The sequence below is a fragment of the Anabas testudineus genome, chromosome 13, assembly GCF_900324465.2.
Source record: "Anabas testudineus chromosome 13, fAnaTes1.2, whole genome shotgun sequence".
Taxonomy (NCBI): Eukaryota; Metazoa; Chordata; class Actinopteri; order Anabantiformes; family Anabantidae; genus Anabas; species Anabas testudineus.
The window spans coordinates 11,974,716-11,991,470 of record NC_046622.1 but is presented as its reverse complement, the minus strand read 5'-3'; positions in this window follow the sequence as shown (position 1 = coordinate 11,991,470).

Sequence of the window (16,755 nt, the reverse complement as noted above, 5' to 3'; positions counted from 1 at the left end):
AAATAATTCATCAATGCACCCAATACCACTAAGCAGTGCCATGAAGCTGAAGTACAATAATTACACGGTGGATCACAGTTGTAACAGTGGAAGTAATTTGAGTGGCTTCTTCTGTAGTTCTTACAGGCTTTTATCTTCAATTGCCCCAAATTGTGGTTGCGTGCTCCCACTTCCAGGTGTGAATGTGTGTAAAACAATTAAACAGGATTACAAAGTATTACACAGAGCATCACACAGACTACTGCTGGTAATCTGAAACACCTGGGTCTATGAGCAAAAAAGCTAATCGAATGACTTGTCCCTCTAGAAACTTTAAATTTAAACAAGTAAACAAATAAAATGAAATAATATTTACATGTAAAACATTTCTACCCTGCCTCTGCACACCTTTCATGCAGATCCATTATGATGCTACTGAGGTGTTATAATGTGATGCCCACAACTTGTCCTTATCTTAAACTTTAATCATAAGCTTATCTATTGCTCAAATATGTACTAAACACAACAGAAATTCAGTGATGATAGAAAAAACAAATGTGCACCTTGAAGCTAAGATGACTTTATTTTGCTCACGTAACAGTCTTCACCCCATCTTACCCATTCTCTCTCCTGTGCTAATCTACGGTATAAATCTCCCTAATGCTCCAGTCAGACTGCTATATGATTGCACAGCATCCTATTAAGAATGAAGGAACCTGTTCTGCTGCAAATGACTGTATTCAAAACAGGCCACCCTCTTTTCTTGTGGAGACCAGCTTTGCTGCTGTGCTGTTCACTGGTCAGGGAGGTTATTTACTGTAAAATGGCTTCATTGTAAATTTAAATGATGTAGGAAAGGTTATTTTCAGTCATGAGTCATATTAGTCATTTATTATTTACATAAAAGTTGCAATAACAACTACCAGCTACAAGGCATGGTAATAGACTATTCCTCAAGCCTCCCTCACAAATGTTGAGGCTTTTCTTTGACCTCATGCATAAATCCTAACATAAAGCTAAAACCAAAGTGCTTCCTAAATATAACCTATGTCCCACCATCCACATTGTAACAAGGACTCCCTCCTCTGCACAGTTCCATATTTTCCAAGCAGAACACTTCGTTCTCAGAGTGCAAGTCCACTTGTGGTTCCTAGAGTTTCAAATGTTCAATGGGAGGCAGAGCCTTTAGCTATCAAGCTCCTCTCCTGTGGAACCAGCTCCCAGTTCAGGTCCAAGGGCAGTCACCCTCATTACTATTAGGACTAAGCTTGAAATTTGCCTTTTTAATTAAGCTTACAGTTAAAATTGGCTCAGGTGACTCTGAACTATCACTTAGCTATGCTGCTTTAGATTAGTGTGCTGGGAACCTGTCTTGATACACTGAGCTCCTCTGTTCTCCTCTCTCTATTCACTCATATGCCATCATTGTATGTCATTAACTTTGCCTTCTTCCTCTCTGTCTCCCTCTCTCTGTACCTTTCTGCAGTTATCCCTGGTCTCTGCTGCATGTTTCCAGTGTGCCAACCTACCCAGTGTTTTGCCTGCTGCTACTTGTAGCTCTTCTTTTCTCTCTCTACTTTCCACTAACCCAAGCCGGTTGAGCCACCCACCCTGAGCCTGGTTCTGTGGTAGGTTACTTCTGTTACAGCAAGTTGTCCCTCTCCACTGTTGCCTAGTGCTTGCTTACAGGGTAGGATTGGCTGGGTTTCCTACATGATTCTGTAAGGTCTTAAACTCTACACTGTAAAGTGCCCTGAGATGACTTTTGTTGTGAGTTGGTGCTATATAAATAAAGGATGAGGGGAACAGACACAAATTAAATGGAATGCAAATAAATATAATAATAACAGACTGGGTTTGGTTGTTTCCAAATAACTTGGCACTAGGAATGCCACAATTTTGCCAAATCTATTCTGTAAACAGGCTGTACCGTTGCAGGATAATACAAAAGTCAATCTTTCATCAGGCTTTATTACACACTTTCTATACAGTAGTTCACATGTGGTAAAATCAGTACACATATCTTCTGGCTAAACTCACTAGGTATTTTGAGAGCAACTAATAAAAAGAGAAGTCACGAATAAGTCTGATATTTGAAATAAGTAAAGAAGTAAACCAACAGTTTATAATAGTCTAACATGGGGAATACAATTAGGGAAAAGAAGTGCTCATATTAGCCTTAAGAGTCTAAAAGAGCCTTAATCAATGCAGTCATGTTGCAGCCTACGCAAGATTTGTCTGAATTAAGACTGATTGGTTCTATTAGCTTTTGCTTTAATGACAGTGATTAGGAACCATTAAATGACGCCAGCTAATGAAGCTCTGACAAGACAATCGGATCCGTCTTGCTAAACTGCCTTTCACATTGGATGCTGCTATGTGTATGAGTGATGTGTTTGTGCAGCTGTAGATCACCCTCTGGCTGTATTAGTGCATTATTCTAAAGCTAAAGGAGGGGGAAAAATTTGATGTTATCTGAAGGGTCTGAACATCTTAAAGACATTCTGCTTTGTTTTGGTTTTGAGTATACATAATCTAACTCCATACAACAATGCTATTGCTACTGTTGTCGGATCACAAAGCATGCTTCTAAAAAGAAAGCAAAATCAGGTGGTGTTACTTTCCAATTTTAGATGCATGCTCACAATTTAAACTTCTCACAACTTGCTAATTAAGTCACGATTCCCAGAACTACACCAACAGCGAGGAACTTACTTATTATTTGTGTTCATCCTTGAATGAATGCTTTTACTCCAGGTATTTCAACTGGTGGCAGAATTTGGTGTAGTGACAAATTTGACGACTAGTGTTGTGAGCCTTTACAAACACTATCTTTATCAGGAACAACATTTGAGGAAATCCATTCTTAGACCACAAAAAATGCAAAACAAGACCACAAGACCTACATACTCTTCAGTACTGATGAACTGACAGTAAAGCAAACCCATATGAAACCTATATAGTCCTCATTTGAATATAGGTCAAGTTATTGTTTTCTAATACCTAAACAATCAAAACACCTGAACCACAGGATGGAAAAAAACACTTCTCTCTAGCGTACATTACAATAGAAGCCACATATTTACGAAGGAACTATGAACAGCTGGTGAAAGGTCATTGTATATTTGTTGTATTTTACATTTTCACTTGGTGCAAAAATGCAGTGTATAGTATTTAGAAAAAAATCAAACAGAGGAATCTAATCTTTGAACTCAATCTCTCTAAATCTAGTTTACTCACAGAAACGCTGAGGTAAAGACAACTGTGAGCAACAGCTTGGTGTGTTCAACTGTCATTTCCTGTGGGGTTAGGAGGCTTTTTCCCAGGCCTGACAGTCACAAACAGCTGAAAAGAGGGGCTGTTGGAAACTGGGAGACATGAGACTGTGAGACGCATTCAAAGTGGTCTCACTTCGAGAGAGAGAGCGAGATGGAGCTGGCCGCAGTGACAGTAACCACATGTTAAGTTTACTATCTGCTCTCATTGGGAGCGGCTTGCTGCTTTGCTCTGTGTGAGTTACAGCCCAGGCCTTTTTCACAGTAACAGAACCTCAAGTACAGCAGTACATTCAATAGCTTCCTGGATGTACCGTATGGCAGAGATGTGCAAAGGTGGCAACTATGCTGTGAAGACAGATTGTCTGAGCTGCTACAGGCACCATGTTGGTTGAGAAAATGCTCTAACACCTACTAAAATGTTTTTACTGAATGTCTCTGCAGCACAAACCAAATGTAGATGAAACGTTTCCAGTTTTTGTACATAAATCACAGGGCTGTGAGCTGAAGACTGAAAGGAAATCGAGAGTGATCTTTCCATTTGTGTTTGGTTAAGATGGTAATCAAGTGTATTTTTTAGGTCAAACAGTTCCATAAATTAATATTTCCAATACAGCTTCAATTGTCACACAGACCGTCTTCACAGGGCACCTGCAAACACATACTCCTACCCAAACACATACACACATACATACTGAATTGAACACGAATCTGCTTAGACACATGGGGATAATCTGCTGAGTCAGCTTGTGCCACCCCCCCTCCCACCACCCCAAAAGACTTTTTGCTAACACACACTGCGCTGCATGTGCATAATGGAGCAGATGTGTCCTCTACAACAGCGGTCACATTATAAAACTAATGAATTAAGGATCTGCGTCTATCACCACAACGCAACGTTCACGTCAGCATTTGTTTTTTCTTAGTTTCTTATTGCCTATATTGCAGATAAATAGGTCCAAATCTTTAAAAACGTAGCACTGATTGTTTCGCGCACATACTGTAAAACAGTATAATTAAAGTAATCTGTCTCATGCTATTGCCTTAAAGAGTAGTCTTGTGCTGAAGGATCTATCAAGACTTCCTCTGGAATAAAGTGATTATATAAATGCAACTTACAGGCCAACATCTTTTACCTGGAATATAGTATGCACAGGGAAATTCAATTCAATTCAGTTTTCTTTGTATAGCGCCAATTCACAACAGAAGTTATCTCAAGGCACTTTACAGTGCAAGGTTTAAGACCTTACAGAGAATAATTATACAAAAATGATATAGACAACACCACAATCCAATTTGAGCAAGCTTTAGGCAACATGGAAGATAGTACTGTAATACACTAAACTTAACAAGAACCAGCACAAATATTACATGTACTGGTTAAGATATTTAAGCTATAGTGACATGCAATATATTGAAAGAGCATATTTTCATGGGAATTAAACTGTGTTCTCTTTGTGGTATATATAAATATATTTATTATGTATAGTAGCACAACTCGTTTTGATCAGGCAGCTGTTTATAGGTCGGCTTTGACCAACACACACAATAACAACCCTGTATAAGTGGTTCCAAACAAACTGTCAATGAATCCACAGAGACGTTATGGTCAGGAAAACGGGAACATGTGTATCCAGATGGGGGGGGGGGGCTTACTGTTGCACACTTCTGCACATCAGAACATATAACTACAGTGTTTTTATGCAGGCAGGCCAGCCACATGGCTGCTGCAGCCAGTGCCAAGGGTTAAAGCATGGAACAAGCAGGACCACTGTTTGACTGGTAGGCTCCATGAATCAAACCATACATGCAGTAAGAACCTGATGCATGATCAGCAGACTGGAACTTGTGTAGTTTAGTAAGTGAAATATGGTTAAAATAATATAGCAAACACATTTATAATGCTTTAGAAAACAAATAAACTGCACAATTAAACAGACTCCTGCATGTTTACTAAAGATTGAACTGAACCATAACTCTTATAAGACTCACTACTGACATATTTTACTTTTAGCTGATCTACATGCACAGGCCTACATGTTGCATCAAGTCAACACAAACAGCTTCAGCATGATGCTGATGTGTGAGCAGTCTTGTTTCATGGCTATGTTTACTTCAACACTTGGTAAAGTTGGGTGACGCACACCCAGACAGACAGACAGACAGACAGACAAGGCTGCAGGAACCGAGCAGCAAGTGCGAGCGCGTTAAAGCGCTTTGCTCTCAGAGATGCAGGAAATACCGGAATCTACATGATGGCACATCTATTTGCAGCCAAGTAAATGAAAAGTCTGTTGACTCAAACTGAGATTACATCAATGTGGATACATGGCATTTCAATTAGCCCGCTCCATTCCCATACGCTTATTAAACTGCTTGCGCCTATGGGCTCAACTGAAGTCGCTGTTGTGGGACAGCACAAACATTCACCGACACAAATCGTCAGATCAGAACTGCAGTAAAAAGTCTGCGTGACACGTTTCATCAGTGTCTGAGCTGCGTTTTACCTTCGGTTCGCCCTCGTCAACTTTGTGCGCGACACCCTCCTTATCCATGCTGACAGGTAAAACACATCCGCTGAAGACGACGTTTACGCGGCGCAACAGCAAAACTCCAAATCAGTGCGTGTTGGAGGCGGAGACCCGCCGCTCGGTCCTTCACGGATGAGAGAGGCAGAGAGCAGACCACTGAGCAGTGACCTATCAGTGTCTGACCAAACGCCACAAATGACCTCCCTCCTTTTAACCTCTTAGTGGCCTGAACGCCTGCTTTCATTTCTCCTTGTTTATTAGTTGTGGTCTGTGGGATTCAGGGTGTGTTTTCAATTAGATGTCAGAGCTGTGTGCAGGATTCCAGAGCATCCTCTGCACCCTTCACTCTCCAGAAAGACACAGTATATGACAGTATATATGTTGCATTAATAGTACACAATTTCTTTCCTTATTTATTTTTTTGTTTTAAGTAGATGAACGTGACTCCTCTTTACAAAAGGGTGGAAATCTAATCTCAAAACACACATCCTTTGTGCGCTGTCACGCTTCAGCTGACTGTATCTGTATCTTGAAGACCGACAGCTTTCGATAAGTCAGTGTTATCATAAAACCTCCACGGCGGAGACAAAGAAACACTCCAAGCTACTCCTCGAAAACGTAAAACGCGGTAAACATTATTGTTCAAGATATGTGATAAGGGATCCTCACAGGGGTGAATAGAGAAGGTCAATAGATAAGACAATAATAATCTCTATAGTGGCTAGAAAACAAAGAAAGGAAAGGAAAGTGCAGCATTTCATGGTCTATCCTATGTTTATATGTGTAATAACACACAAAACACACACAGTGTACTGCACTGTAAGTTATGAGATATATATATATGAGCATATTTAGTCCCTATTTTACTATGTTTATCTAATACATATTTTGGCATGTATGAAATGTGTTACAATTTGCACCAACATGACTGGAAAAAAACAAAAAAGACAACAAGCACATTATACAACAGGAGTTTTGTGTGAGGGAGTTAGACTGGAAGTGAGACAGTCGCGTACTGTACTGTACTGGTTTGGTGTCTGGTTAAAGAGAAAGAGAGAAACACAGCAGCAGGGTCATTCAGACTTTCCAGACGTTCTTACAATCTGAAATATCTTTTCATTATGATATAGTTTGAGCCTGTATCCCTTTCATGCTCTGTGTGAAGCTACAAGAGATATTTCAACACAACACATCCAGTAGACAGAGCCACATTTTTTAAATTTCATCTGGTCCTTGGTGGTAGAGTCAAACTGGCCTTCATCAGAAACTAACCAGTATTAAAAGCTTACACAAACCGGGGACATTACAGTCTATAGCTACTTCAGTCACAGATCGTAAAGCCTGACCTTCTCCAAGTCTCTGGGAACAAAGAGTTAAAGGTTACAGACAGACAGTGTGGGCAGTCTGACTGCCAGCGTGTGATTAAACTGTGTATGTGTTTACAGTATGTATTTGTGTTTCCACACCTCCCTCGTTCTGTGACTTTTTCTGGTGACTTGTGCGTGGAGCTTGCAAAAAGGCTGTTGTTGTAGAGGGAGGACTCAATCCTTGGATTCTGTGGAGAGCTTAAACAATGTTGCTATTGATTTGAAAGTGACAAAAAGAGAAAGAGAAAAGAGAAAAAGACAGTCCAGCAGATCAGACAGGGACAGATCGACAGTTATTATGTGATTACAATCAGCATCATTCACTGTCACAAAAAAAAAAAGACTTTTGCCTAGAGGAATAACGCTTCTGGGAAGCCCGACTGACGCTTGTGCAGCACAATAACATGTAAGTCAGTTGCTTTTTGAGACTTGTTTCAATCTTACAAGTGGATTTGCTGAAGAGAGATTCAAATCAAACCATTAATGGTCTGAAACTTCTACTGCACAGCCTTTTTTTACCATGTACTGTGAAGTACTTTAATATATTATGCAGCCCATTCAGTGTTTCTTCCCTCTAGCCACTTAAAATAATTTAAACTTCCATATCTCATCAAAAACATGGCTCCTAGCTGACCTCCGCTGGTCTGATCTTCTCAAGCTACAAGAAAAGGGTTGATTGCAATATTAGTGATAGACGAAATATATTTTATTCTCCTAAAATCTTCTATCCCCATACATTCAAAGAACTTCCCTTATTTTAAACTTTCTAGCACCTGAGAGAACACACAAACAAAGGTTTGATAGTCATATACAACATGTGCATGACAGATAAGCATGAAACATAAACTACATAATACTAAACATTCAATTGACTGTGTGACTTGGACAGTTAATGTGTACAAAAAGTTTGGACTTTATTTAAGTCGCAAAAAAAAAAAAACACAAAGATTTTAAAAATGATTTTTCAATAGGCTTGAACTTTTGTCTGAGAAAAGTACAAAGAGTTTCAGTGTTTGATGCCTGTGACACACAAACTGTGACAGAGTGACGTTTACTGTCATCTTTCCTTTTAATCATTTGGGAACTGATCATGCTAAGTGTTGCAGTTTTCGAAGTGGAATATATTTGCTTGCTCTTGCTGAATACAAGACTTCAGCTGCTCAACAGTCTGTTGATGTTGCTGTTATCTGACCAGGGGTCTGCTCTGGACTGCAGGCAGGCCAGTCAAGCACACGCACTCTGTGTCTATGAAGTCACACTGCTGTAGCATACCCTGCTGAGATATCCACTGACTTCCCAGTGAAAGACATTTCATTGACTTAAATATACGCCTCCTCATAAATGGTGTCAATGGTCCTGATGCAGACCTATACTATAACAGATGCTGGTCTTTGCATCTTTTTCTCATAACAGTCTGGGGAGCCTTTTTATCTTTGGCATGGAGAACCCAACGCTGCAGAATGTGCAAAACACATTTCCACCATCTTTCAGTCCATCTGACATAAGATTGGACACAGAAAACAGGACTGAAGCCCTTCTCCTTGCTTGATAGAGTTTCAGGCTGACTCATTGTGTTATGTGACAACGGTTTTCCCAATTACTTAAGCCCATGTGGCCCATGCGTTTCTCAGGCAATGCAGCCTGAGGGGTTAAAGGTCACAGACATTCAGTGGTTTCCACCCTTGGCCTTCAAGCACTGACATCAGTCCGGAGTCTCTGAATCATTTCACAATATAATGTACTGTTGATGGTGAAAGATAAAATTCTTTGCAATCTCGCATTGAGCAACATTCATTTTGAACTGACTTGACAATTCTCTCACACACTTTGGCATAAAGTAGTGAGCCACAATCAATCTTGCAAAGACTGATTGTGGAATCATGTTAAACGGTGTTACTTAAATATTTTATATTAAATCTGTATGTAAAAAGTGGTCTTCCCTGCATATTTCACTTTAACATATTCCATGTGTGTGTGCTACACTGTCTGTGTGTTTGCAAAATAAAAAGCTACACAGTTGGTTTCCTTGAGTTGGGTACTAAGCCTGAAATAGCTACTGTTTGATAAGACTCCAATTATACTGTGAATGGGCTCTGTAACAATCAGTCAGTGCTCTGGGGAATAGGAAATCTCCGTAGGTGCTGCAGTGACGGTGTAGTTAATGACAAACCCTGAGTACGCAGCCATTCACAGACACTACATCACTGCCAACTGGACAACTCTTGAACTCATAAAAGCCCATCTCAGTTATCCATTAGCTAAGAGAGTGGCTGATGCGTCTTTGCACATAGATGCACATCTATTTATACGTTTTTTCGATATTTGCACATAGGTAAGCAAAATAAAAGTCCATTTAACACTATGAAAGAGCAACTTTGCCTGAAATTACTCTGCAGTGTCATCAAAAATTCCCACACTGATAGAAAAGTTAGTCACCATTCCATATGGTGCATTTTCTTTTAATGATCCTTCATACGTTTACAGTTGTGCAACTCTGCATCTGTCAGTGATGACGCTAAATCAAAATGATAACAAGGGTCTTAATTCACAACTCACCAGAGTCAGTGACTGTTTGTCTATTTTACAGGAAGGAGTGAATGAATGGGGAAGGAATTTTAAAGAAAATCTGGAAACCTAAGCCTGTCTCCGGTTCGTCACCTGATTTCTGAGGTAGGTTTAGTGCTGTCAGGCTCACTCTATGCTGATATCATGATTTCAAGCTGTCCTCAGTTGACAGCGTTGTCAGGTCATCTACTGTGTACAGTATGTGCTTCATTAAATTACTGCATATACTGCACATCCTGCTGAAATGTACAGTTGAATATATCTGCGAGTCTATAAGTGCCCGGCAGATGGAAAAACGGTAAACACACACACAAAAAAGAGGCGAAACAGAGAAACTGAGATTGAGTAGGAGAATGTGCAGCCTTTGTACCAATCTCAGCAAAGTAATTGTAGTAAGCGCCAACATCACATTCATCTTTCAGCACCCGAAGAACGGAGAGAGAGGAATATGTAGTTGTTATTTTCTACTTCCCTCCTTCCCCTACACTGATTTGTGAATAGACTCTTTCACATACATTTTGTTGACCAGATATGAGGTAATAAATATACAGAGCCGGCGTGAGTTACTGACAATTTTGCTTGGTTTCCATGGCAACAATAGGAGAATTGGTCGTTCACTGCTAAATTTAACTGCTTTGATTATTAAAGTTTGTTCACTAGTATGTTGCATGTAATGGTGTTTTGTGCTCTTTGTTTCCAAAATAGATTAAAGGACAGAGCTTTAAAAGGACCACATTTTAACACACCATACTGTAGCAGGTGCTGCGGATGCGCTGCGGATAGGGTTTATTTCATCTGTATGTATTTATTCTGTATGTACAGTATGAGGAACTGCACAAACCCAAACACAAAGTAAAATATAAGGAACAAAACAACAGGAAATCACAAGCAGCTACTTCCATATGTAGATTATAATCTCACGTACAGTTTTTCAGAATTAAATCAGTCTCTCTTAAAGCCTCTCTAAAGTGCATCATAAGTTTTAAAACACAACAGAATCCACATTTACGAAAGGACAAAAATGTTGTTCTATTCACAATCAGAGAAGAAAAGTGAAGCATGTCTGTTGCATGTTAATTATTATAGTAATGTGGCTCTAATGTATAGTTCTTCTGTTTTGTTAGGTATAGTCAATCAATGTTGATTCAACTTGTGCTGCAACGGATTTTCTGACTCCCAGGGTAACTGTTGTGTCTCTCTGTCCACCCACCGCACAGGGGATGACTAAATCGCAGGGACACATCACGGGAATTCACAGGAACAGGAACAGCTAAAGAGCAACAGTCACTCAACTGTATTTCCTGGCTACACATCAACATCACATTAACACAGGGTGAGAATACTGTGTGCGGTGTCCAGTTGGATTTCGTGACCTTGCACACATTTCCTTATGATTCAAGGGTTCACTGTATCTCTAGGTGATACCTATGTTGACTTAAATCTGTAGCATGTATTGTAGAATGTAATCTTTAAAATTTTCCATCAGCTCATGCAGCTAGAGTACACATAGTATATATACACAAAATTATACGCAAACTTCTTCCCTAAGGGGGCTCTAAATCAAACTTGATTGAACAGGCACACATGCAAGGACAACCGTTAATTTATCACATCCTTGTCTGGTGGTACAAGCAACGATAACACAGCTGAAGAAATGAGCTTAGTATTGCCTCAAAGACGAATCCATCCTTCTCATAGATACATTCTCCCACACAGTGCAATGGGTGAAGTAACATTTGGATTTTCTGGCCTGCCACTGAAATAATGTTGATGAATCAGCCGTGATTTGCTGGGTAGAGAGGTAAATTTAATCATTTTGTTTTTTCTATTCAGTGACAATCACATCTTATACAGTCTTAACTGTACAAGGGGAGAAGTTAGCATGTAAAGGGTTAAATCCACAATATAGGTAGGTTGGGTTATAGCAGTAGAGCTACGCAAAGCACCTCGGGAAGTGTGGCTGCTTGTTTGATCAAGCTGACAGACAACTACTCAACAGGATTTCAGCTCTTCAACCTCTTATAAAAAAGCTTTTGGCAACTAGTTCCATGTCCCTTTCAGTGCGTGAATATGTTCAGAGTTCTTTTTTGTAAAAGAATGACACACAGTGTGCAGACAGGGACAATCTGTTGTCTCCACAACACTCTTTGATAAACTGTGAAGTCATAGCGATGAAAATCACACTCGCTGAGGCGTGATACTGCTCAATATGTCACTGTGGCTCCGTCTATGTGCATTTTGCACTTTACAAACATGGTTTTCAAAACAGTTCCTGATCCAGGGTTATCTTGCCATACAGTATATATAAATTGCATATATTAAGTAGAGTTAATTAAGTGATTATCAGTCAAACAGAACACAAAGTATTCTTGTATTGGAAGAGAAAAAAAACATGCAAATATAACATAATGTAGTTATAATCAATACTTTAGGATCTATATCATGGGCTCAAGGCTGTGGAGGAGCAGGCTGTGGTGATTTACATCTTCAATTGCAGATTTACTACAGAACTGAATGGTCTGACACGTTTACTTTAATAAGTTTATTAGAGTAAGTTATTATGGGTTGAAAAGAATGAAGGAAAGGTCAATAACTGAATTGACAGTGTGCGATAGAAGGAGTCGCCAGATGATTAATATCAGCTGGAAGAGAGTAGCTGGGACTATTTCTGTTGTTGCAACCTATTGCAGAGGCTGACTAAGTCTCTCTAATATACATTATGGTGCCCAGGGGTGCTACTTCAGCACAGATAATGAGCCTCAGATTCTGTCATAAGTACAGCATGTGCAGCCTCCAGAGCCTTCCATCATAATAGGATGTAAAGTAAAGTTAGACTGATGGGCCAAGATTGTATTGACACTGTCAGGATTGTTCTGCTCATTACTGATGGTCATTTATAGCCTCTTGTCTGAAGGTTGCTATAGATTTGATGGGGGCGTTAAAGTGAGCTTATTAAATAGCCGTATACTGTATGTCTGTTTAGAGTACTAGTCAATATTGAGCTGTGAATTTAAAGAATTTTGTTAATTGACAGGCAACTAGCAGGTTATGTAAGAACTGACAACACATACATTTCCAGCAAGATTACAGTAGGTGGGGTGGTTGCTATGTTTTGGCTCATCAGTGTAGACGATTTGTGACGATAGAGAGATTGCTACATCCTTTATATTATTATCCTGATACAGTTTACGGACATTGTAGTCGCAGTAGGTAAAACAAATCTACATCTACTGTACAGTTAATAAAGCATTCTCTGCTAAATGCTCATTTAATAGCTTCTCCACTGCTTTTCACTGCATCCCACTATGTTTCTGATTAGATGGAGGCAGACTTCTATTGGCCTACAGGCCTTTAAAATGAATGCCTGGAGAGAGTGCAGCTCAATCATAAAATCTTCAAATAGAAGTGTGCAAGGTGCAAGAAAATGGTAGTCACACGTGTAACCAGGTACATTTCCTCTTTATTCACCTCTGATGTAAAAGTAAGTTATTACCCATGTCCTTCTTTGACCCATTTCCTGAGGCCATAACATTTTATTATGCAGATGCAAGGAAAATTCAGCATCACAGTATAATTTCACGAGGGTTCGGTATTAAGCAGGTTGGGGTTATTTTCTTCAAATTACCTTCTACAATAATACTGTTATGAAAGAGCAATAGAAAGAAAGTTTGTGAGTTATTATTACTTTTGCACAGCATGCCATCCAGATACAACAGCAAAGGCAGCTACACATAAAACTACTGTTACATCAGTGTTTTCAATAAAGATATCACTAAATAAAATCATATTTTTTGAATGCTGTGGCACAGTTTCTGGGCAAAACAAGAGTGCGAACGTTAACTTGCTATTTCAGACTGAGCTTTGACGTTGATTAAGAGATTGCTATTACAAAAGAATGAGAAAATCTATATTTCAGCGATGGATAAAAAGAAGAAGAAGAAAAAAAAAAAAGCAGTGACATAAGTAAGCAGCCACCGTCAGGCATAAATAGCCATCTGGAAACAGCTACAAGTAGGTAATTAGTTTGGAAAAAATATGCACTTTTCTAGCTGCAACTAAACCAAGTGTCAGATATATTTAGCATCTCTCTGAGGACCATGGCATCAACTGCTCATTAGTAGTTAATGGAGAAAGGTTTACTTTTGACAGTAATGGATATCTTCAATTTTTCCCAGTTTTCCCTGAATCAATATGCACTCCAACTGTTGCACAATACAACCCTAATGTGAACTAAATGACCCCTGTGACTACATTTATTAATATTGATTAATGAGACAAAACACAGTCAGTCGATTCTTTGCGGGCTCTGGATTAACGTTCGTTAATGGAGTACCCTGGGAGTCAGAATTCAAACGTGGGTTGCAGGAAAATGGGAATTCATGTTGTATCTTAATCAAAACAAATCTCACTCTATATCTTATTCATAAAGCCTTTGGTAAATTATAAACAAACCAGAAGCCATTTATAATACACAATTCAATTTGTCACAGTTACCTTCATTGTGTTCATTGAGAGCAGCTGTGATCTTCTCAGCATTATGTAACAGCAGTAATGTTGCAAATGTTTTCCGCCAGACTACTGAAAATGCAATTCCAATTTGGCAGAACAAACAAAACAGGGAAGCGAGAGAAAAATTCTATTTGATTCTTAATTGTGGGTGTGATCGGAGGCGATGACAAAACACGAACGAACGGCCTGTTTGAATGACGAGTAAATATGAGACAATGATTAATCATTTGATATGTTCGGACCAATGTTTGATGCCGAGATTCTGTTAGTATTCCTCAAACAGGTCGACTCATTTCCAATGTTCATTTGTTGGCAAGACGGCACCTTTAATCACATCCACTACAGTGATGTTGGATCTGTTGCATTTAAACTGACCTTTTGTGTTTAGACAACTGAACATGTACTTTTAATGTCTATTGAAACTATATTTCTAGAGAAACTACACAGTACTAAACCAATGGTCACCTTGTGAAAGCACAAATCGTCTGAATTACAGACTGTGACGATCAGTGACAGCTCGACAGATGGAGGGAAGCAGGCGTCAGCAGTACAACGTCCAGATGATAAATTCACTGACAACAAAGACATTTTTCAGCTTCACTTAGGATCAGCACCATTTAACATGTTCTTTGTCCACATAAATCTGCCATCATGGCTGCATGTTAGATCTACTGTCTTATAGTTCAACAGCCGGAACAAAGAAACTAATCATGTTTTCACAGTGACTGTTGAACAAGATCACAGGTCTAATAAAAGCTGTCTCTGGGCTTCTGTAAATACATAATAATTTATCTGTATAAACTATTAAGATTGAATTAATACACCCAATATTTATCATATTACAGTACATCTGCACTGAATTGTTTTAAGTTGAACTGAAGAAATATCTGATTTACATACAAAATGCTCATCGTATATTTTTGCACCTTTACAGAGAGCACAGTGGTATATTCAGTGGAATAATGGTTGTTACAAACAGCTTCAAACCAACATATTCTCATTTCACAGCGCTGGTCAATGATTCATTCTCTGTGACGATTGTGTGGAGTATCAGCTTTTCATAGGGTCACAGTTCTTTCAAATGACTAATAAAGGCCTTCTACTAGAATCAGGAAAAAACAATAGCTTCACTTGTTACTCAATCAGAATGAAATTGGGAAATCCTTGCACTCAATTAATCTGTCAGTTGCCACATAAAAGGCTTCTTCTCCTTTGGAAGTTCTGATAACAACCTGCTGCGTAAACTCAATTTGTCCTTTCAAATCAGCCAGCTTAGCTTAAATATCCCTGAAGAAAGAAAGAAAATGAAATGACTACTTAACTTTGATCTCACTGAGTAGCACACACAGTTTTCATTTGAACATACAGTACTGTATGGAAACCAGGAGCCATACAAAGCTCTATAGTAGCAAGCCAAATATATCTTAATAATTCTTTATTTGGCGGATTATAAACAGTAGCCTATAGGCATTTTGAATAATAACAGAGTGAAAAAAAATCATAGCACACACACACACTATTATTATAATAATGAAGTGGATTATGCTGACATTGCAGTGCCACAGCTAACAGGCCTGTGGGACTGTCAGTATATGAAATAAAGGCCAAAAAGAATCTAAATATATAATTTACATGACAGCACCCTGCTATGCATCATGTTTGTTTAAAAGTTGACAGAACTGGAGGACTCTATAAAGTAAGAAATGCAACTTGTGCTGTATAATACAGCCAGAAACAGAATGCAAGAAGCACTTCAAGGTCTCATTCGAAATAACCTGAAATCCTTTGTTCGATTTCTGTTGTAGGCATAGGTTGCATGAGTTTTGGACACATTCATTAGGTTTACGTTGCAGCCAAGTGTTCGAATGTTGTATTATTTTAATGAACGGTGTCACTGGTCCATGTTGCTAACACTGACATAGCCAATTCATTAAATTTGCGATATGTGTGACAGTTTTGAGACCATTTCAGCTTTGTGTTTGTTTATTTGTACTTGTAACTGTCATGCAGGTGGACTGGTTGGACACGGATGTGCTTCCAACAATAACAGAGCCAATAAATCTCCTCCGAATCGTTTCTGATCCCAAATATTCTCACTCGCCTGCATATGACTTTACCGTCTACCACATCTCAGTGCTTTTTGTTTTCATGTTTTTATGAATAAAACTGTAATTCTTGAAAAGACACAAATAACTTTTTCTAGAATAATTTATCAATTTACTTGTATTCTTGTTACCTGTATTTATCTGACAAACGTATAAAGGAAAGAACTCAATGTTCAAATGTATAACTTAATGCCTATAATTATTTGGGATAGAGTAAAAATAATATATATTCAAGTAACAATCATTCAAAAATTATGAATACAGTCAAATGGGATCAGGAGTACCTTGCAAAACCATGGTCACTTACAAAAGCCTGCTGCAGCATCCAAAAATGTCAGTTCTAGGCAGCATCTTATTCCAGGAAGTGGATATTTCAACAGGACAATGTCAGGTCTCATTATTTTGTGCTACAACAACAAGGCTT